The sequence below is a fragment of the Podarcis muralis genome, chromosome 8 (genome assembly GCF_964188315.1).
Source record: "Podarcis muralis chromosome 8, rPodMur119.hap1.1, whole genome shotgun sequence".
NCBI lineage: Eukaryota > Metazoa > Chordata > Lepidosauria > Squamata > Lacertidae > Podarcis > Podarcis muralis.
In genome coordinates, this window is record NC_135662.1 from 28,293,924 (window position 1) to 28,317,019 (window position 23,096).

Consider the following 23,096-nt stretch of genomic DNA (forward strand, 5'->3'; position numbering starts at 1 on the left):
AAATATTGAAGAATGCATGCATGCTTCTCGAAAACATTAAATCATCGCCTTTTAAACTGCTTTCAAAGAGACGTATGCTCTGAAAGTGCAACAGCCAATTTCAGAGCAATTGTGCTTGAATTTGAAATTAAAGGTATTATTTTGGTTTGAAGGAGAGTGATTGGATCTCCAGTTTCTATAAACTATAAAGCAGTTTTGGGAGGACCACAATTTTGGGGGTGGGGGAGAAAAAGAGGTGATTAACCCTTTCCTCCCTGCTCTGTTTTCCTGATGAATCCCCACTCCGACATGCCTATTCCCCTTCTGGTGGGCAAAGATTTTTCAAAGATTGCAGCTTTGGAATACATCGTTTTAAAAACTGCACAAGTGAAACAGTTAACCACATTCCCTCTGCCCCATAAGCACCACTTCTCCCACTAACTGATTTTTGCAGAAAAGATCCAATCATATCTGACATCTAATTTTCGTCTGCCATATCCTGACCCCGCTGTAACATTAACCAACCTGGCAAGTGGGGCATTTTATTTTCTGCATGGCTGCAAATGGTTACATTTAGCCACTAGGAGTCTCCCTAACCCTGTGACTAAATATGTTCCTCCCTGTGCGCTTCACCAGTTACAAGTATATTATACCAACAGGAAACAAAAATCTAATTTTTAAAGCTGCGTTGTTCCTAGCCGGTAAGCGACATTTATTTCATTATAGTGATTTTTGCCCGGGGAAGCTGAGATTGCTACAGAGCGGCTGACAAAAGAATCAGCAACCAGGAGTTTCTGAGTCTCTAGTACTTCCCCCTCTCAATATACATGTGAATTTGAATCATAGGAGGAAAGTGGAAAAAAATCTTTTGTCACTTAACACCGAAACCATACATCTTATGGATATTTATTTGGAAAATGTATATTTTGCCGAATAATAGTAATTCCATTTTGTGGCGCTAATCCATACCCTCCAACATTTCTCCGATGAAAACGGGGACATAATGTGTTTTACATAAAATCGCTTTAAAGTTCTTACTGCATTTAAGCTTCCAGTACCACCTGGTTCACCTGCCATGCTAAGCCAAACCATGGCTTAGTACAACTGTGCCTGCAGCCCCAGATGTAGCCAGTTTGCTCAGCCCTGGTCATTTTGCTGCTCCAGCATGCTGAGCTTAGCAGTAGCTTCGCATGTCGACTGAACCAGGGCTCGTGGTTTAGATCTCCCAGACAAACCATAAACTGTAAATCATAGCCCAGATTTTGGTTAGATCTCCTGATTAGTCTGGAGAGAAACAAAATCAGGACATTAAGCCAAACCATGGCTTGGCTTAGCATGACGCAATACCAAAATGACTGCGTCGGAGTGAAGCAGCTGCAATCTCCTCTCTGTGAACCCACACATTTGCTCTGTGCCATAGTTATGGCTTATTGTGATGTGCAAACCAGGTACACCAAAACACAGTGGGTTCTTTCTGTTGTACTGTTTTGAAAGTATATCTTTCTACGTATAATGACTGAAACCGCATCCGTTCCCTAAGTAGTGGTGCAAAGAGTTAATACGCAGGGGTGACTTATTTTTATGGATGACGTTCATGTTCCACCTCTCCTCCAAGGAGCTCAAGGTGGTGGACGTGGTTCCTCTTGCTCCCCATTGTATCCTCATAACAACCCTGTGAGGTAGGTTGGACGGAGAGTGAGTGACTGGCCCAAGACCACCTAGCAAGCTTCCTGGCTGAGTGGGAATTTGAACTCTGGTGTCCCAGGCCCTAGTCCAGCGCTCTAACCACTAGGTAAAAAGGTAAAGGACTCCTGGGGGGGGGGGTTAGGTCTAGTCAAAGGTGACTATGGGGTTGCTGCACTCATCTCGCCTTCAGGCCGAGGGAGCCGGCATTTGTCCACAGACAGCTTTCTGGGTCATGTAGCCAGCATGACTAAACTGCTACTGGTGCAACGGAACACCATGGCAGAAACCAGAGTGCACGGAAAGGCCATTTACCTTCCCGCCACAGTGGTACCTACTTGCACTGGTGTGCTATCGAACTGCTAGGTTGGCAGGAGCTGGGACAGAGCAACAGGAGCTCACCCCATTGCGCGGATTCGATCCGCCAACCTTCTGATCGGCAAGCCCAAGCTACACAACACTGGTTCTGGACTGGTCCTGCCATGCAAAGGGTGCAGCGACTTATCTATAAAAGTATCTGTATACCAGCTATTCCCAGCAACCCCTTAACAAACTATAGTCAAGATTATTTCTATCTTGTATTACTGAGAAAAGTATTGGGGAAAATACCTGTGAAAGAAGTGGGACAATTCTGAAATAAAATGTTTTGAAGATGAGAGACACAAAAGGCATTGCAGTAGCTCAAGCAAATAATTTGCTTATATCCCGCGAGGAAGGTCATTTTAACAAACACTTCCAGAAGAAGATAATTGAGTGTATTTTTAGATACTTTAAAATAGGTTAGTTAAGCTGTACCTGAGGATTGCCAGTGAAGCAGTTCTAATCAGATATTTTGTCAGCTGTGAAATCCGGAGCTCTAGCAATTATGCTATTTTATGCAAGAAAATATTCTTGATTAATACTACTGCGATTTAATCGTACATCCATAGCATTGTGGAGGTATCTAACAAGGGACTTTGTATCCATAGGCAAAGCTTATCTTCTGAGAAAATATTAAATTACTTGACAGGAAATGGAAGGAAGCAATGTCCTTAAAGAAATAATGTGCTTTCTTCTTTGATTTTTAAAAAAATCCAATCAGTATTGCAATGATACCATCTTGATTCATGTTATCAGGATCTAAAATCCAATTGTAAAAATGGAAAGAAGAATTTATCTTAAACTCTAAGAAGGACTGCTAATGCACACTGACAGTGTAATGCTATATATGCTTACTCAGAAGCAAGCCCACCTGACTTAATGAGAGTAACTCCCAGGTAAGTAGGATTGCAGTCCCAGAAACCTCATGTTATATTTGTTGTATACAGAAGTTTAGGGCTGAATTTTTTCACCTGTCTAGCAGCTTTATATCGCAGGAGGAAATTGTGCACATACAGAAGTTCGCAAGCCATTAAGGAGACTCTACTTAGGGCTAAATTAGATGATATGTCTGGCATTGCACAGCTTGTTAACCAATAACCAGCACAGGGAAGCCTAAACCAAATCCATATCATGATGAACAGGAAATTTTAACCCTTTGCCCCCTGCTGTAGTTCCAGTCTGGATCAGAGCTCACACTGGGCATTTTCACTGGGATGGAAAAGTTTGAATGGGTGTCACCTCAAGTTTGGCTCTCAGGCATCCCAGATGGGACTCTTTCCAAAATGGCCTTGGAGCACAAGTCTGCTAGGAGGCCATAGCACAGAGCCTAGATGCTGCAGCATACGACAAAATCTCATCCTCTTCAGCGGTAAAACCCAATAACCCCAAATGCATTTTGGTTTATTCAAATTCAGTTTACTGTGTAGGAATCCCAATGCTGCTTCTGCGCAGAGCAGAGCTAAAGAAAAGTCATACCACATAAAAACAGCTGGTTTTCCAACTAGGGAAGGACATACCTTTGTACTGTATGCAGTTTTGCCCAACGTACACACTTTTTTTTGCAAAAACAATTTCCCCTAACATGCATTTTTGCATGTTATTTCTCCCTGCCATGTTGCGTTTTATCAGAGCCCACCCGCCCATGAGCCTTGGTGAGGCAGTCGTCTCAGACGGAGGGCTGGGGACAGCTGGGAGGGACAGCAGATCCAGGCCCCCGAGAAGCATGCTGCTCATTGCCTCCTGCACTAGTTTGCACAGGGCCATTGCCTAAAAAGAGCAGGGGCACTGCTGCTACCACCTGCCCCTCCCCAGGTTCCCTGTTTCCTTCCCCAGGCTGCCTCCAGTCACCTCAGGTGGTGATGGAGGAGGAGGAGGAGGCGGCAGGGGACACCATTATCTGTTTTGCCTCAAGTGTCAAAACCTTTTGGACTGGCCCACACATTACTGGGCTGGACAACTGCTCTGCGACACAAATTCCCAAGGATGGCTGTGTTTAATTTTGCACATTTTTTCTCAATGTGTAGGTTAGATAGGCTCACCTCTAAATGCCAACTGAGTTGCATTTCTCTCCCCTTGCTAACAGTATAAATGACCATGTGGGCAGATCAGACAAATTTAGAAATAAGGGGTGGTTTTGCTTTGCAGGTTAACCTTTGGCTATCTCATCTTTGTCTCCCACCCCCCTCATTTCTGTACTTTAATAAAAATGCCTTTTAAAAAAGACATGCTCTTGGGTATGCGCTCTAGCAGTAAGAAATAGAGTCACAGCGAGACGCAGATGTTCGAGGCAGTGAAACATTACCTTCATGCAAAAGCATTTTGAAGGAGGCATCTCTCTCTTGTCCTGAACCTCTAGATAACTGCCACTTGCTGCGACTTGCCTTCCCAGCTCTCCTTCGAGGTAACCTTGGCACATGGTAATGTGTTAACTCAGGCAGAAAAAAATGAATTATTTCTTGCTGTGAACCGTAAGGTAAGATGACAGATGTGGGAGGCAGCACAAACCAGCATGCCTGTAAATAGTGCTGTTAGCTTTCACCTCCTTACTGTCTGGCAGCTTGAGGACTCTACATGCAGGAAGACTCAGCTGGCATTTTACCTGTTTCAAATGCTGAGCATGTGTGTGTGTGTTGTGGAAGGTGTTAGCTAATTAATTTGCACAACACTCCAGCAAAGTGAGGAAGTGTTAATGTCTCTACTTTGCCCTTGGGAAACTGGAGGGCAAGTTCATCCATGTGTGTGGGTCCCCAATTTGTAGACTTGAATGCATGAGATATTGCTGATCAAAGACAGGACTGTCACCTGATTAAAGAATCTTACTTGATTAATTGCAGGAGCTTTAGCTGATCGATCAGTTGATTACCTTAGCAGATGGGTAAAACAAATACTTCTGAAGCAATCAGCATACTTTATTTTTCAATGACATGCACATTTACAGCAGTAGACGTTATATTAGTGAGATGTATGAGAGAAAAGGGAGAATTCCTCTTTTTAAAAGGTTGTCTGTCTGTAGTTTTTGTAAATAATATACAGTGTTCCCTCCCCATTCTATGTACAGAAGCCAACTAGACCAGCTTTTGGCATCAGCAGTGTTAGCAGAAAAGTTAACTTTAGTTAATGAATCCTTGCTTGGAGCACACCTTTAGCTGAGAGGCATTCAGACTGAGACTTGGTTTAAAATAAGAAAGTTAATGTTTAGTAAAGGAAGTACCTACAGTCCCAGCTAAGTATCTAGTTGGAGAAACAAAGAAGTCATGTTCCCTCTTGGTTCTCAGGATATAGATCCAAGATGACCTCTTGCCTTGAAGTCCAGGGAATGTGTGAGGAAAAAGTTGTAAACAGGATGCAATCGAAGATGTACCGTATCCGTCAAAACATCAAAGAGATAGAGAGAAGTTGGCATAGAGATAAAGGTACAGTGGTAGTTTGGGAATCTGGAAGTCACGTACCCTATCTGTCTAAACTCCATGCAAACCCCACTCAGCAAGCTGAGTTGCATCCAAGCTTCCAACAAATAGCAGTGGTGGGATGGCATGGTCCACTGTAACTGAGGGCAGCAGGCTAGCTTAAGGTGAGTTTAGCAGGGACAGAGTAGGCTGCATGGTACACAGAGTGCTGTCCTTCAGCACCTCCCTGCTGTCTACCGCTCTTCAGCATTTGCCGCCTGAAGGGGCTACTTCACTCTGCCTAATGATAGGGCCAGTCAGGTCTCTCTGTACCTTTTGCAATGTGCAAACTACAGAAGATCCAATTTATAGAGCAATTTGTTACACATGAGATAAGGTATTTTTTTGTCTGTCTGCAGGGTGAAAAAGAATGGTTCAAAAATTAAATTTTGCTGTTAATGTCCAGGAAACACATCTTGCAGTTAAGGAGAATTTTAAAAATAAAACACAAAAAAATAATTTCAGGCTACAGCAGCTAAGTTTACTGGTATCTTTTATTTGCTCAGCCTCTCCAGCAAGATGAGTAGTTTTCAGCTTTCTGCATCTGAATGTTGAGAGTGCTCCGCAACCTGTGAAATTAAACCTATCATTCCTTTCTGCTCAGATCTATGCCATGTAAATATTATATGGCTTTTGTGTTCCAGAAACTGGGCAAGAATCACAGTGTTTTGTGAGAAAGCTAAGAGAAAGAGGATATTGCTAGGAGAATAAGCTGCAGGGAAGTAAATTTCTTATGTGCCGGCTTTCTGCTTGTCTGCTAAGAGACAATATGGTGTTTTAGGTTCACTGGATGTTTTGAAAAGTTTGACAGTAATAAAACTAGATGAATTTGGCATGCGTCATTCTTCATCATTCACTCTGCTGGTGCCATGGCTGGACAAAGACCAGACATCAATGAAGAAGAAATTCATGTTGGGTGGCAGTGGTGAGGAGACCAACAAGACTTGGCCTCCCTGGTTGGTTGGAAGCTTAAAATGGAATTTTGCTGGGGCCTTACTAATGGGGGTCCAGGCTGATTATGGCTCTAAACCTTAAATCGTTGGAGGAAGGGCGAGATCTCATCCAAATTTAATAGCGGGGGAAGATGCTGATAGTTTGCTTCTTTTTTGCTGTTGCTGTTTTAATACTCAGCTGGTGGTCTTTAAACACTGATCAGTAATTCAGGGTTGAGGTGATTAATTGTATGAGTTCTATTGAGAACTGGCTAGATGAAGCATTCAGGTCAGTGATTGCTTATTTATTTACAATACTTAAATCCAGGTTTTTAGCCCCAACAGGCCCTCTCAAATTGCCCTAACTGGATTATTGCCTACATCAACTGAGGCCTGCAATCAGTGGCACACCAAGTTTCCTGATGACACCTGAAATGGTTCAGGGTTATTAAAGCAAAAAGATACAGTCGTACCTTGGTTCTTGAACAGAATGCATTCCAGGAGTCTGTTTGGCTCCCGGAACCATTTGAAAACCAAGGCGCGGCTTCCAATTAGAGTGTCCTGCAGCTAATCGGAAGCCACAGAAGCTGTGCTGGATGTTCGGCTTCCAAAAATCGTTCGAAAACCGGAACACTCACTTCCAGATTTTGATCATTCGGGATCCAATTTCTTCAGGAGCCAAGGCGTTTGAGATCCAAGGTACAACTGTATTGCGAAGATCTCCAAAAATACACCTTCAGACTGTTCTTATGAAGTACGTGTTGGTAGCTTGTCAGTATCTTGATGAGGACATCAGGTGGACATTGAACCAATCTTGCTTGCAGAAGAAACACAGATTTCACAAGACACTGCTGTGTGGAATGCACAAGCTAGCTCCAATTTATTGATGAAGTAAATGTGGGTGCCCAATACCCAGCCTGATTTTGTGCAGCTCCACGGTGAGCTGTCTATGGTCCTACTTTTGATTTAATATTTGTATTCCACTTTTCCAGCAACAATGCTGAGTTCAAAGCAGCTAACCATAAGAACAATAGCATTAAACATTCACAAACATTACAATAATACCAAAAACACAATTGCATATTAGTAAGGCAAAGAACAAACCAATTTGCCAAACTATTAACACAATTCAGTACAACTCATTGTGATTTCTGCCCAGCTTCAGGAAACAAGAAACAATCTCTTTGTGGTGCACCATTTGCTAGAGCAGATAACTACCTCCACCCCGATAAGCTGTGATTTTCCCTACTGTCAAAAAGCCATACTAAAGTAGGTTGAGCCATATGGCATCCAATATTACAGTCACTGTTAGTGATAAATGGCACCCACTAGCAGTTCCCTGCAAGCATATTCTGAATGCAAACTGGAAACCAACCGTCTCCAGCTGGCTCTCAATCAAAAGAAGGTTCAGCAGAATTCACCCCAAAAGACACACAAAACCATCTTGCCACCAGAATTTGTTTTTCCATTGCCATTCTGAATGTTACCGAACTGCTGTTTCAAGCATCTTATTCTATTCAGCTTTGGAAACAAGACTCACAGTGTTAAGTATGTTGGCAACGCGGGGTGTTATTAATAAGGGGAAACATTTTTTTTTAATGATCTGGCAGTTTAAAAAAATACAAACAAAACGCTTTTCCTTCGCTTGGCATTGATTGAAGAAGTTTGATCCAGCTCTCTCATTAATCAATCCATAACGCAATCCTTTGCAAGCTGTAATTGAGATTCTACGTGCCTTTAAACAGGTAGCAATGCAAAGGCTGCATTTGCAGGATTTGGGAACAGCATGGAGGTCAGCAGCCTTTTAATTTTCCATTGATTGAAAGGACCGGGCTTTCTTTGTGATTAATAATCACCCACGAGTAGAACAGTGGCTGTCATTCTAAAAACCCCAATTGTAATGACTTGCCGCTGAAGTAAAACTGGGTCACATTTTGGAGCGCTTTCCTGTATGTTGGCAAATGATCTCAGCTCCCAGTACTATTTGCCAGGGCTTGTGGCAAATGGGTTTGTATGTGTTGCTGTTGCAGATGAACTGTGAATTCAAATAACAGAATACTCTAGCCCACTTAAGGCCCTATTGCCTGAAGAGGAAGTACAGTGAGGATTCTCATTTAGCCTTCACGTGTTTGCAGCAAACTTCTGCAGTGGGCACTCCCAGATGACCTGCACATTTGTCCTGGTTTGTTTGCAGGGAGATCAGACATCATTGACTATTTTATTTTATTTATTACATTTATGTTCCACCTTTCCTGCAAGGAGCTCAAGATGGTGCACATAGCTCTCCAGCTCCTCATTTTATTCTCACAACAACCCTGTGAAATAGGTAAAGCTGAGAGTGAGTGATTGGCCCAAAGCTGAGTAGAGATTTGAACCCTGGTCTCCCAGGTGCTAGCCTAGCAGTCTAACTACTACACCATACTGACATTCATCCCGGTTTGTTTGCAGGGAAGTTAGATGAAGTCATGTCAAAGCAAGTATTATCATACTCTTTGCAGCCCATTTTTCTGCTACTTTGGCTATCACAAGATACCCAAAATTTTCTGTGGGGTGTGTGTGTGGATTTGTTTCACAAGACCTACCAATCAACTATAGTTGCCCAATCTGAAATTGTCGGTGTGTGATTGAATCCCATTCAAAAATAGCATCAGTCTGGAAGTGCACTGTGTCTGTTGAGGCTGCTATGAAAGTAGAAACCCTGATCTCCCAGGACTCCCACTTGCAAAATGAACCTCCATGGATATACAAAGCTCTCTACTGCAGAGGCTTGTGGTAAACATGTGATGGAGCCAGAGAATTGTTATCACCATTGATTTGTATGCTGCCTTTGCATAGGAAATCATGCTCAAGGTGGCCCACAACAGGAAAAGTTGACATCATTCACCAACAGTTACAAGATATAACAAAATTTAAATAGCCATAAACAATAAACTAACAAAAGTATATTGTATATTATAAAACAATCCACTGATAATTCAAGATAAAGTCTAACATTTAAAATGCAAGAACATAATCCTGATAATGGCAAAAAATTATGCAGCTCCAAAATAAATTCTTGACCACCGGCAACAATTCCTAATCAATATCGCACCCTGAGAGTCTCTAGGCATCATGAGCAGTGGAAACAGCTTTCGTAGCTGGAGTCAGTCTTTGTAGCTGGACAGCCTTTGTAGCTGGAGTCTGTCTTAAAGGACTAACCCTCTAACCCTGCAATCCATGCTTTCATCTGTGGCCTCCTGTCTGTACCACAGGACTCAAGGAATCTATAGTCTAAATTTAGTTTGAGGTGGGGGGAAGACAACAGAAGGTGAGTGAGAGGGAGGAAAGTGGAATACAGGATAAATATGACCAAATGCTTTGGCTTCAGTTCACTTTGGAATGAATAGCAAGGAACTATGCAAATTAAGAGTCTATGCAAATTTATACACAGACATTATGGTTATATACATCAAATGCTGCATGTAGACATAAAGATTTTCCCCAGCCCATGTCACTTTGCTTTCATAGCATTGCTACAATTGCATTGGTTAACTGCAATTGTCTACTCAGAAGTAAGTTCCTAGATAAATGCTTAGAGTGCTTCTGCTTTAATCAGCTTCATGTGCAAATTAGTTTACAAAGCATTTTGCAGAATTTCGTTAATGAAAGGTCACAATCACATTATATTCAATTAATAGCTAGAGGGTGATTAAACTCGATGACAGATTAATCCCAAAGGAGGAATATTGATTGATGGTTCTTCTTGCCACTTTTGCTAATCTAGGGCCCCTACAGACATCCTTATTATTGTGTACTAAGGATGCTTTGTGCTCATTTTTTTCTGCTTTCAATACTGTATAACACCCCAAATTATACATCACCATAGCAGCTGCATGTGTCTCCAGCACCACCTCCCACCAGCAAAGAGCTGTCCAACTCTGGGAAATGCCTGGGGACAGATCAGACCAGGCCCATGCAGAAGGGGGGGGGGCAGATGAGTTCACTTTCCCCAGGCCTTGGAGGGCTAAGCTAGCTGGGGTGGGGGGCCCCCCCTAGGGACCGGCTGCTTTTTTGTTTGATTTTATAACTTTATTCTAACATGATTCCCGTCCTGGACTTCAGACAAGCTCTGCATGGGCCTGGATCAGAGAGTGAGCTGGCCCCATTGACTTTGCTTACATCACCATGGATGTTTATAAAACTGTGTTGGCACAAACAGACTCAGTTAGCTCAGCCTACTTGGAGGAATGCCCACTTGCTTGCCCCATCCCGTGGCTCGTCAACCATGCAAATTCCTGCATTGCAGGGAGTTGGGCTAGATGACCTTTGGGTTCTCTTCTAACTCTACAGTTCTAGGATTCTGTAAATGGCTGTGTGTGTGTCCCCCCACTATTCAAAAGGAGAGCTTTGGAGGCAAGTCTAGTGTTGGGACAATGTCTTCTTAGCTTATGCCTAGCCATGAACTTAGACCATTGGGACACCTGGAATCTGAATGCTTTGGAGCCGGATTTATGTATCATACTGACCTTCACATTAAAGACTTTGGCAAAAACCAAGATGGAAGTCTGAGTACAGCACCCACCAGTCAGGGCCAGGGTGCTGGGTGTGTGTTTTTTGTGCCATTTCTGTTGTGCTATAGCCCCTCCAGGAAGCAACAATGTAGTAGCATTTGCGATGTATCATGGGAAACTAATGAAGAAAAATCAGTGCACTATTATTGTGTCAATAATATATTGTAGAATTGCAGAGCCTTTCTACAAGCTCCAAAGCCTCTGAACTGGAGTGCATATATAAAGAAGCATAAAATAACAAAGGAGCAATCTTAAATATGTCTGCTGCTGCTGCAGAGGTTGCTATCTTTCTCAAAGATGAAAATGGTCATAATTACCTGCTCAGCATTTATTTGCGAATGATAACTTATTTAAATATATGGCATTTCAAAAGCAGGCATTGCCTACCATTGATGCAGAACTAAAAAGAGCACAAGCAGGTGGTATTAAGCAACAGAATGTCAATCAGCCTTTGCTCCCACTGTTGGCAGTCGTTCTGAGAGCATCTCCTGTTCAGCATAGGTAGACTCCATTAAGGAGGTCAGAAGCCACTTAAAGAAGTGCACATTCCATCTCCCGAAATTGAATTCTTTCAAGGTGCAATTGCATTACCACATAACAGAGCAGCATAAATGAGGGTGCAGGAGCTTGAGGTCGTTTTACAGACCTTCAGGGGCTATAATCTGAAGGTTCAATAGATGTCAAGACTGACCCCACAGCTCTTTATTTATGCAATCTATGATCTATGAGTGACTTTCACTCACTGAAGATGATTTAGGCATGTGCAAACAGCTGAGCATGTGGGCAATGTCCTCACTTCCCATTTTCCATGAATACTTCCTAGCTCTGTGTAGATCACATAAGTCTTTGGTTTATTTTCCTTTCCTGCTAAACTATGAGAGCACTGCCAGATTACCTGTTTATTGAGCATTCTGCAAGATTTGTTGGCAGGGAAGATTGGACCACGTTGGCTATTTGTTGAACATTCTTTCTGATTTGTTGGCAGGAAGAGTACATGACATTATATCCAATACTACACTTGCCAGTACATTTCCCCAACATTTCTGAATCACAGTAAATCCATTTTTTTTGCAGGAGGGTTTGGATGTGCCCTAAGAAACATCTTTAAAGGGGGAGGGAAGTTATCAATTAATTTCACACCGAGGTTTGCCAGTAAGACTCCTATAAGGAAGAGCTGGAGGGAAGAATACTGAATGGGGCTAATAAGCATAACTTGCATTGTATAGTGTGTTTATTTTTAATCCCTGGAGGAGGAAATCTGAATAAATAAAACGAGTGAGACAGATGCCTGCTAAAAACTAAATGGATATCTTCATTCCAGTTTGCTAAATTACTTGTAGAGATCCTAGATCAGCCTGAAGCATTTAAATGCAAGTTGCTGTTTCTTTTGACCCTGGAGAAAACTTGAAAATGTATTGTGAAATCTTGGCAAATCAAAAGTAGCTCAACTAGATTTTCAGCGACCAGAGCGTGGAGCTTGCAGGTGTCTTATCCATACCTGCATTCAAAATTCTTGTTAAAGACAACAGCACTAAAATATGTAAAGTATGCTAATTAAACAAATAAATACAAACCTGCATAATCTACATACTGGAATTATGAAAGTTAAGTTACCAAGGCACTGTATCTGAGTAACCCAATTGCAGAACTTTGATGGTTTCTTGGGGTGCAGATTAGAGAAAAGGATTAGCATAAATCTAAAGAGAATATCATTAGCCACTTTTTACATGTTAGGCACAAACAAACAAGATTGTAGCCTAAATCGGGGGAGGGGGCATTTAAAAGACACAACCCACTTGGAGAAGTGCTTTCTATATAAATCTTGGTGAAATGATTGCAGGAAAATATTGTATTTAGAAGCAAAGCTTCAATTGATTCAGTGGGACTTACTTACAGGTTGAAATGGAAAGACCTGTCAATTTTGGTTTTCTCCATTTCTCATTTTTCCAATCTTAAATTCAGATTGCCACATTCCTGCAGCAATTGCAGAAAAAGTTTTCTTTTTAAAAAAGATCATCATGAAAATTCTTCAGCAGTATAGTGTGATTTTTAAACTAATAAACACATTTTTTGCAGTTTTGACTGATGTACGCATTTTTGCAAGTAATTTATCCAAATACAATGCATTTCTATATACATCATCATGTGATGTAAACATCGAGCTGGTTTGCAGCTGCGTTGCATTCATATCGTAACAATTTTCACTAAAGTGTTCACTTTTAGGCACACTTTCCCCTAATAAAAGCATTTTTGTAAACACTGGTCAAAGAACTGCATCACAAAATTCAGGTGTGCAAATTTTGAAGGCTGACTGTGTTTCAATTCTCATATTGTTTAAGAAAGTGTGAATTTGACAGATTCAGCTTTAAATGTGAACTGAATTGAATTCTTCCTTCATCCCAACTTCTACATAAGAAAGTTTCAAATGGGACTTTTGCATTTCTCTCCCTAACATACCTTCCATGTCTGAAAGTGTGTATAGCACATGAAAAATACCATGACTGCATCTGAAAAGATTTAGCGAGGCTGGTAACCAGGATGAGGCCTCTCCAGTGAACAAGATTGCCAAGGGAAAGTATAGGAAGAACTCCTACCAGGTTTATTACCATTTACTGAGGTAGCAAAAATTCTAGAATTGCTTCAGCAACAGTAGCTGCTTGTAATGGCCACAATCACTCAATTGTGCAGAGAAATTCTCTCATACATGCTTTGTGTTCTGAATCAATAGCTGCTCTGTAGCCAAGGTTACTGTGACGCACCAGCAAAGCCCAGAAGAATCAAAATCCCAGAACTCAAGTTGACAGAAACTAGGTAGGCTCTGAATACATAAATTGCATTAGCCAATATCTAACTCCAGTCGTGGTTATTTACTTCCCATAATAAAAACCTTAACATATTTCTAGTGCAGGGGTTCTCACACTTTCTACACCCCAGGGTCCCCTTGAGATAGCTGCAAATTATTAAGGCCCGCCAGTCACAAAATGGTGGTGCTGTGGCAGAGCCAGTCACAAAATGTGGTGGCAGGTGGAGGCAGAGCGTGGCACAATCAGCTGGCAATTACTGGTACCATTTCCTATTGATATCAAATACATCTTTGGTAAATACTAAATTCATTTTTACAGCATTTTCCTTGTGACAAGACGTTCCATGGTTCAGTTTTCCTCAAGCTAAGTCCAGACATTTGCTGTGTAGGTAATGTGACTCAGCCTCCCTATTTTAGGCAGAATTTGCTTATTCAGAGGCACTAGCTGCATTCATAGAATCATAGAATCATAGAGTTGGAAGAGACCACAAGGGCCATCGAGTCCAACCCCCTGCCAAGCAGGAAACACCATCAGAGCACTCCTGACAAGCCTCTGCTTAAAGACCTCCAAAGACGGAGACTCCACCACACTCCTTGGCAGCAAATTCCACTGTCGAACAGCTCTTACTGTCAGGAAGTTCTTCCTAATGTTTAGGTGGAATCTTCTTTCTTGTAGTTTGGATCCATTGCTCCGTGTCCGCTTCTCTGGAGCAGCAGAAAACAACCTTTCTCCCTCCTCTATGTGACATCCTTTTATATATTTGAACATGGCTATCATATCACCCCTTAACCTCCTCTTCTCCTCTTCACATGGCAGTTTATTCTGCTTTTCACAGCTCTTCTGTAACTGTTAAGTTTTGCATTATATATGAACTTTCACATGGCATAAATACCACTTCTGGAACTGTAGCGGAATATTGTACAGGTTTAGTGCTCTTTTCCATATTATTTGCTTCCAGGGGAAAAAAATCCATTTGCAAATAATGTAGAGATGAGTACTAAACTCTTTGCACTATAGTTCCTCTATATTCCGCTGTAGTGCTGGAAATAGCTTCTACATCATGTGAAAGCTCAAATACAATGTGGAACTTAACAGTTGGGGAAACCTTGGGAAAATAGAATAAACTGCAATGTGAATGCGGCCAAAGTCTCTTGGCCACCTTTCCTCAGTAGGCAAGATGACAATGTTGGTCCTGGTCCGACCAAAAGGCAGTGCTGCAGCTAGGGGTCAGGGCAGGAGGCGCTATGGGCAGCCTGTGGCACTGAAGCCCACCAGAAAGTGACCCACGGCCCACTGAGGAACAAGTCCACATATCCTCTTCCAGCTCTCAAGATCAGGAGCCCTGAGAAAGTATTTCCTTGTATGAATAGAGGCATGTTGCTCCACCCACTGTCTGCATGTTTAGTGTATATGCAGATAAGACAGAATGCATAAATAAGACCGTTCTTTGCCACTTCCTGCATTTTAGTCCAGTGAGGGGGGCGGGATAATGCAGTGCTCCGATATTGTGGCAGGGGGTAGCTCCTTAAACCTTTTGTCCTGCCTTAGCTAATGTTTTTAGAAACCTGGGGGAGCATGATTTGGCTAAAATTGCCATGAGTCAGAGGGTGATGCTTACTATTTCCCCATAATCTGAGCACTGGGGTAGTGGAAAATGGATTAAGGTTTCCATTGATTCCTATGGGGAAATTGTTAATGTGTTCCTGAACGTGTAACCTGGGGTGTGTATCTGCGGTGCATGTAGAGAGGTTTGGGCACTAATTCGTTGTGTTCAGATAAGTGAATTTTTGCATAGCAAGCGTTCCTAAAGTGGGACATGCATGTATTAAAGAATCATCTTTATTGTTTGATTTATAATACCTTTTAATACGTTCAAATCATCATTGGATGTTGCAGTCATCTAGAGATAAGCATATATGAGTGATTCAAGTCCAGCTTTTTATACAGCTTCAAATAATGCAATGCAGTCCCAGTTAAATTTGTATAGGATTACAGACTTCAGCACATACCGTATATACTTGAGTATAAGCCGACTTTTTCAGCACATTTTTTATGCAGAAAAAGCCCCCCTCAGCTTATACTCAAGTGAGGTGGGCGGCAGCAGCAGAGGGACGAGTGGCCTGAAAGGAGCCCTTTCTTGACGCTTGTCCTGCTGCCACTGCCCGCCTCTCGCAAGGGCAGGCACAGGAGCCGCAGTTGGGAGAGGCACAGCGCAGCACATTGGCCCAAAAGGAGCCCTTTCGGGCTGCTTGTTCTTCCTCCACCACTGCTGCCACCACCAGGTTTGTGGTGTGGTGAATCAGCTTATACTCGAGTCAATAAGTTTTCCCAGTTTTTTGTGCTAAAATTAGATGCCTCGGCTTATATTTGGATTGGCTTATACTCGAGTAAATACGGTATTATCTTTTCCTTTAAAGCTTTTCTTAGAAGTCATTTTATCTGCAAAGGCTTTTTATATAGGCCCTTACTCTCCCCCCCCCCCCGCCCCAATTGAAACAAAAGCCAACTCTGTGAAACAAATTAGATAACAAAACACAAATATAGTTTTCTCCCAACAGATCATGTTTTCACTCTGCTGGCACAGGAAGGAGCGAGGGAGCTATTGGGTGACGCAGGTGGGTTGATTTAACTGGCAATTAGCGAGGTAGGTATTTGTGTTTGAGCGAGGAATAATTTCTGCTCCACAATGACAAGTTTATTGTCATAAACCATCTGTACCTAATTGCATATGATGGAACTTAGGAAAATAGGAAGCTGCCTTACACCGAATCAGACCATTGGTACATTTAGCTCAGTATTGCTTACACAACTCTCCAGAGTTTCAGGCCGGAATCCTTCCCAGCCCTGCTTGGAAACAGAGTTAACTTCTGGATTTAAAGCATGAGCTCTACCATTGAGCAATGGTGACTGGTGAACATTGGGACTGATAGGGCAGGGGGGAAAGGAGCCCAACAGTAGGGGGCGCCAAAGCCAATGGCAAGCAGAGAAAACTAATTATAGTTTTGTCCTGGAAAATTATGATAGCCAGTCCTTACAGATGAAGAGATAAGTTGCAGCTCTTCCATCTCCGGCCTGTCATTTTTTGAGCTGCTCCTCATTGTTTTTCCTTCCCTTGCCAAGATTTGTTGTAAGGACCAGTCTTCGCAAACAGCACAGCATGTTCAGACTGCTGGTAAGAGAAATCATGTAGTTAAATGCTCATCCGTATAAATCTATAGAAAAGTAGACTTCCTGGGGAAGCACAATGGCATAGCCAAACATAGCAGCAAAAGCTGAAGTTCCATAAGTTTCCCATCTCTGGTTCAGAAGATTCTGAGACAGATTGTCTGACTCTGTATAAGACAGCTTCCTATGCCCCTAACCCCTCGTGGATTAAAGGCGTGAGGGAAAGAAGGCATGTAGTGTCTGAAGAACACTGTTCCTGGCAATCCTGACATTGCTGGATGAAATGAAGTGTTTAACAGCAATGTTTTCAGCATGCTTTTAATGGTAAAGTTTTTAACTGCAATTGTTCTTAGAATGCTTTAACTGCTTTAGAGTGTTTGTGTTTTATGGATTGTGGATGTGTTTGCTACCCTGGGCTCCTTTTTGCATGAAGGGCAGGGCATAAGTTGAAAGAAGGGAGTAAAATAAAACCATAAATTCAAACCAGAGGGGGGTGGGAATCTCCAAACAGAATTCATTCACCACACTAACATTTTTCCTGACTTTGGCTGTGGCCAAGGTATGAACAATGTCATTCCTCCAAGCAGCTCAAGATGGCGTTCATACATTTATTTCCCTTCCCCACCTATCCTCACAACAACCACTCTGAAAGGAAAATAAGGCTAAGAGACAGTAACTGGCCACCCACAGAGCTGGGAAACAGAGGGCACTGAGAACGAGTTCCTCTGGAGTTGCACTGTCTGCACCCATCAGCTGACAGAAACTCATTCAAAACTCATGAACTACACTAAGTACATATGTCTCATGAACTACACTAAGTACATATGACACCAGGTGGGAAGCAGGGAAATGGCACTGTAGGCTAATTAAAGGTAAAGGGACCCCTGACCATTAGGTCCAGTCGCGGATGACTCTGGGGTTGCAGCGCTCATCTCGCTTTACTGGCCGAGGGAGCCGGCGTACAGCTTCCAGGTCATGGGGCCAGCATGACTAAGCCGCTTCTGGCGAACCAGAGCAGCGCATGGAAACGCCGTTTACCTTCCCGCCGGAGCAGTACCTATTTATCTACTTGCACTTTGACATGCTTTCGAACTGCTAGGTTGGCAGGAGCAGGGACCGAGCAATGGGAGCTCACCCCGTTGCGGGGATTCGAACCGCTGACCTTCTGATTGGCATGTCCTAGGCTCTGTGGTTTAACCCGCAGCACCACCCGCGTCCTGTGCTAAGGCTATAGCCTAATGGTTATTGTGGCCCTGACCCCCCCACCCCCGAGCAGATTTTCAGGGGGCTTCAGGGGTAACTCTGCTCACGGGAACTCAAGCCATTGTAAATACTTATTGTTCATTATGGCTCTGGTTGTTGTTGTTTTTATTCTAGAAGAGAAACCTAAAGAGATCAAAAGCACAAACCTAATTCAGTGTATAGTCTTCCACTGAGCTCAGATGAAATGTAGTAGGGCTTTAACCTCATTAGGTCATTTGACCAAGCATTATTGTGAGCAATTGTTCCCAAAGCTGAAGAGCAATGGAAAATCTGTTATTTCAGCTGTGATAAATAGGAAATGGGAAGTGAGAAGGCTGCTATATGGAGCCATTTTATATCATCTCTTATCTTTGTGGTCAAGTCTGGGTCTCATCCCCTTGTTTTTCTTTTTCTTTTTCCTGTTGATGAGAATGGCAAAGGAACACTGGAGCAGTGTCATTTATTGTCATTTATTGATACTGAATGTTCACGTTATTGCCTTCACCGTGCATTGTGATATCTTCAGAAACTATATTTATCTTCAATTTCCTCATCTTCACAGAAGCGACAACTTCCTCATTTCAGCAATGGTGTGGTTAAAAGCAGAACTTCCTTATTGCTGCCCTTGAAATGACAGTTGCCTGTGCTGCGATTTCCAACAGAAAATCAGATTTTGAGGCCCATTTTAGTAATAACCCCCCCCCCCAAAAAAAAACACTGAATCATTGAGTTCCTAAGTAAGGAAATAGAAATGGTTTGGATTAGAGCATGTTGCTCCATAGAGAGATGGAAATGGGAAGAGCAGAAGCAAGAAGAAGAAGGGTGGTGTAGACATGGAGAGGAGAAACAGATGATGATGAAGAAAATTCCTTGCCTTCCCCCTTAATATCCAAATCCTTCTTCAGATAGACAGGTGGTGGTGAGCTGTCATTCAGGAAGAGTTGTAGCTCAGTGGTAGATAATCTGCTTTGCATGCAGAAGGTTTAATCCCTGGCATCTCAAGGTAAGCCTGGGGAAGACCGCTGAAATATACTTGGAGTCGAGAGTGGATTTCATGCTCTTTATTCAGCTCATAGTGGTGAGGAGGAATGAAAGTTCCCCCAAAGTATCTGCTTTATATACATTATTTACACAATGGGCCCCACGTGATTGGCTAATTCTGGAATTCTCCTATAGGCCAATCAGGTTGTGGATTCACTTCCATCTGGAGCTGGATTGGGTGGCTCCTGCAGACCAATCATACTGCTGCATTGTTCTAGGATCAATCAGACTGCTGCATTTTGAATCCTGTTGTTCTAGGACCAATCCGACTGCTGCATTTTGGATCCTATTGTTCTAGGATCAATCAGACTGCTGCATTCTGAATCCTGTTGTTCTAGGACCAATCAGACTGCTGCATTTTGGATCCTGTTGTTCTAGGACCAATCAGACTGCTGCATTTTGGATCCTATTCAACTCAGTACATAACAACCGCTGTCTGAAACCTTGGAGAGCTGCTGCCAGTCAGTGTAGACAACACAGAGCTAGATGGACCAGTGGTACAACTTAGCATAAGGTAGTTCCCTTCACCTAGGGTTACCATACGTCCTCTTTTTCCAGGACACGTCCTCTTTTTTCATGGGTATGTAAAATGAAAGTCATCACAGCGAAAAGTAGAAGTCGGCAAATGTGGCCTCTTTTTGCTCTTCAAAATATGGCAACCCTAATGGGGCAGGAAAAGAATCTCCTTTCTATTGCAAGGCTGTGTTTCAAAGCTGTCAAGACTGGGGCAGGAGAAAGTCCTCAGATTGTAGGGACTTTCTTCAAGGATGAAGCAAATATTCTTTATCAGGCTATGGCCATCTTGTCCCTATTGCCCAGCATTTTCCTGATCCAGGGGAGAAATTGATCAGGAATTCTAAAGAGAATCATTCCATAAAAGAAGAATGCGGAAACCTTTTTTTTTAAAAAAAAAAGCCTGGGAATCATATGCACTTCTGGAAAGCCTTCCAAGAGTCACATGCCAGTGTTTGGTGGGTGAGCAGAGGCAAAAGTGCAACATAAATTTTATTCTTGTACAGTCAGGGCCCATGAGGTAGTTTGAGGCAGCCACCTCAGGCAGAGAAACGGAGTCAGTTTCCAGCGAGATCTTGTGAAATGTCACTGAAATTGAGTGAGATTTCATGGAACACACATGATCTCACCAGATTTTGGTGCGATCTCATGAGATTTTGCCAGAAACCACCATTGCCATGGCTGCTTTGCAAGTGTTGCTGTGCAATCCAGAAAAGGGTGGCTTTGGCAGAGACGGCATGGTGGCAGGGTAGCACTTACTTTACCATTTCACCTCAGGCAACAAAACAGGATGCGCTACCCTTGTGTACAGTAGATTTGTTTCTGCACATACCCTTCACCATCCTCCATTTAGACAAGCAAGAGGTGTGATCAGAGTTCCAAGACACATCCCATCCAGAAGCAGGGGCAGGAAGGGGCATGGCCTGGAGAGAGGGGGTGGGGCCTGGGGGAGAGTTCCGAGGGCCATATAGGGAGGCCTGAGGGGCCGCATTCTGCATGAGGGTTTCCATTTCTGCCATAAAAGCTCTCTTTCCTTGGGATATCAGTACCAATGGGTAAGGGATGAACCTAAGCAGTGTTGGAAGAACATTGTTATGTGTTATAATAGACCTTTTGGTGTTCAGGGTCAGAAGCGGTGACACCAGAAGAATATTTAAAGCATGTTTGATTTTATTGGTGTGTTTTCTCCTGCCTTTAAAAATGTGGGGGTTTTTTTGTACCTTGCATTTTACTGAACTGCAGTTAATGAAAAGGTGGGGGCTGCAAATTTAACAAATGAAATAAATGAGATGGCAGTTACTGGCAAAAAAAGCCTTGGCTACTCCTTCTTGAACTTTCACAAGGGTTTGTTTTCCTTGGTCTCTCACTCTGTCCTCCCTAGGTTACATTACCAACGCCTCTTTTATCTTTGTAAGGTACGCAATTGTCCATCAAAAATAGTTGAGTTCTACCACAGTCCCCTGAAAGCTATTTTCACCTTCTGTTTCACCTCAATTATTATAATTTTCCTGTAAGAGCAGGCTTGCTGCATAATAAATCTCATAATTTTAGGTGTTTCTGAGATATAACTTCTAGGCCTGGGATATTCTCCATGGAGCCACTAGATGGTACAATTCAGCTAATTATGTCTGCAACTCTTCTTTTTCTTTTCTTTTTTTAAAAGGCAAACCAAAACCCCATGCAAGTTTTTCTGAAGGCAGAAAGCAAGAGGAGGAGGAGGAGGAGGAGGAGGAGGAAGGGTGGGATATAAATTCAGTAGGCAAATAAATACCTCCCAATCATTTTTGTTTTGTAGAAATATATAATTTTCTTTTTATTAATAAGCTCTAACACCTTTGCAGCAATGCAGAATGCAGAAAATGTCCATGTTCTTCATTGTCCTTCTAAAAATCCCCCCATTGTTTATATAGCCACAAACAAAGTACCTCTGGAAAATAGCACATGCAAACCTAATTAGGTAACTGAGCCTAATGGCTTCCTCTAAATTTGCTCTGACTTTCTTGAAGCCTGCCCATATCTGAATTTGCTGTTGTTTGTTGTTAAATGCATTCTATTTTGAGGTCTGCAGTAAATGTAACAAATATAAATAATCTTACTCGTGTCTGTTTACAATCAATATCTTGGCTGGGCAGAAATGCTTCCAACAATAGAACAGGGGGAGGAATGTCCATAAGTGACCTGTTAAAATGTGACATTTGTCCTGCTTGAATGGGAACTACAGGTGCCAAGTGTCGGGTCAATGCAGAGACTGTGCTCTGGGGCATACAGATTTTTCTTTTGCATTGTAAAATAACTATGACCCAAAATCTTAACGAGGGAGTTTATGTTCACATTACCACTTACTCCAGATCCATTGTGCTTCCACTGCTCATTTTTGAAGCCACATTTGCAATCTACACCGATCCTGTAGTTTCTTGACAAATACTGCTGTTTGATGCATTTTCCCCTCAAACCAGCTTCAATTCAGCTAGAAAACCTCGGTCGCTTTCATTTCATACTTAAGAATAGTGTGAACATTTGAGACATGTACATAGCTTCGTGAATCGGAGTTCAGGGGGAAGGTGTTGCAGGAGGGAACCAAATAGGTCATGCACTTTGGGTTAAGATATATTTTCTTCCTCTCTAACGCGAGCTTAATGTGGCTTGAAACCTAGCAAGGGAGCCAACCTCATCCCAACTGAATCTATCCATTCCTTCAGGCCAGCCCAGCCCAACGCTTTTCACTGCTTGAGGCAAATGACAAAATGGCGCCCCCTCATTCCACGTACAGAAGCCAACCAGACTGGCAGTTTAATCTTGCTCCAGTATTTGCAACAGGACAGCATGCACTGTTCTTACGCAGCTAAGGGCAGCAGACTGGCCTAGGGGGTGTGGGGCAGGTAATACTACTCAACCAGCTGTGCCCCAAAACACCTCACTGCCCCAGTTAGCTCCCTCTGCCCTTTGGCACTTTCTGCTTGAGTCAGCCAACTTACTCTGCCGGCCTAAGGCCAGCCCTGTCTCTCCCATCAGTAGCTAAGGCTCTGATGCTGGGGAGAACGTTTTCTCTGGCCACACCAAGGTTATGGAACGCCCTACCAATGGAGGTCCATGTTGTCCCCTTCTCCCACCCACCCTGCCCCCGTGATCTTTTGCTGTTTGGCAAGGACCTTCCTTTTCCTCGAAGTGATTGGCCTTCTGGGTTGCAATGATTCTGCTATCTACTGAATTGGTTCTTGTTTTACCCACTACCCCCCCTTTAATTTAGAATGTTGACCTTATTCTTGATAATATGACCCTGTTTTTAAAGATGCAGTGAGCCCCTTCCGGCCATCCCCTTGAGCACTAAAAAAACAGAATGCTTTTAAATAACAGGTAAATAAATAAACTCGGGAGACAGTC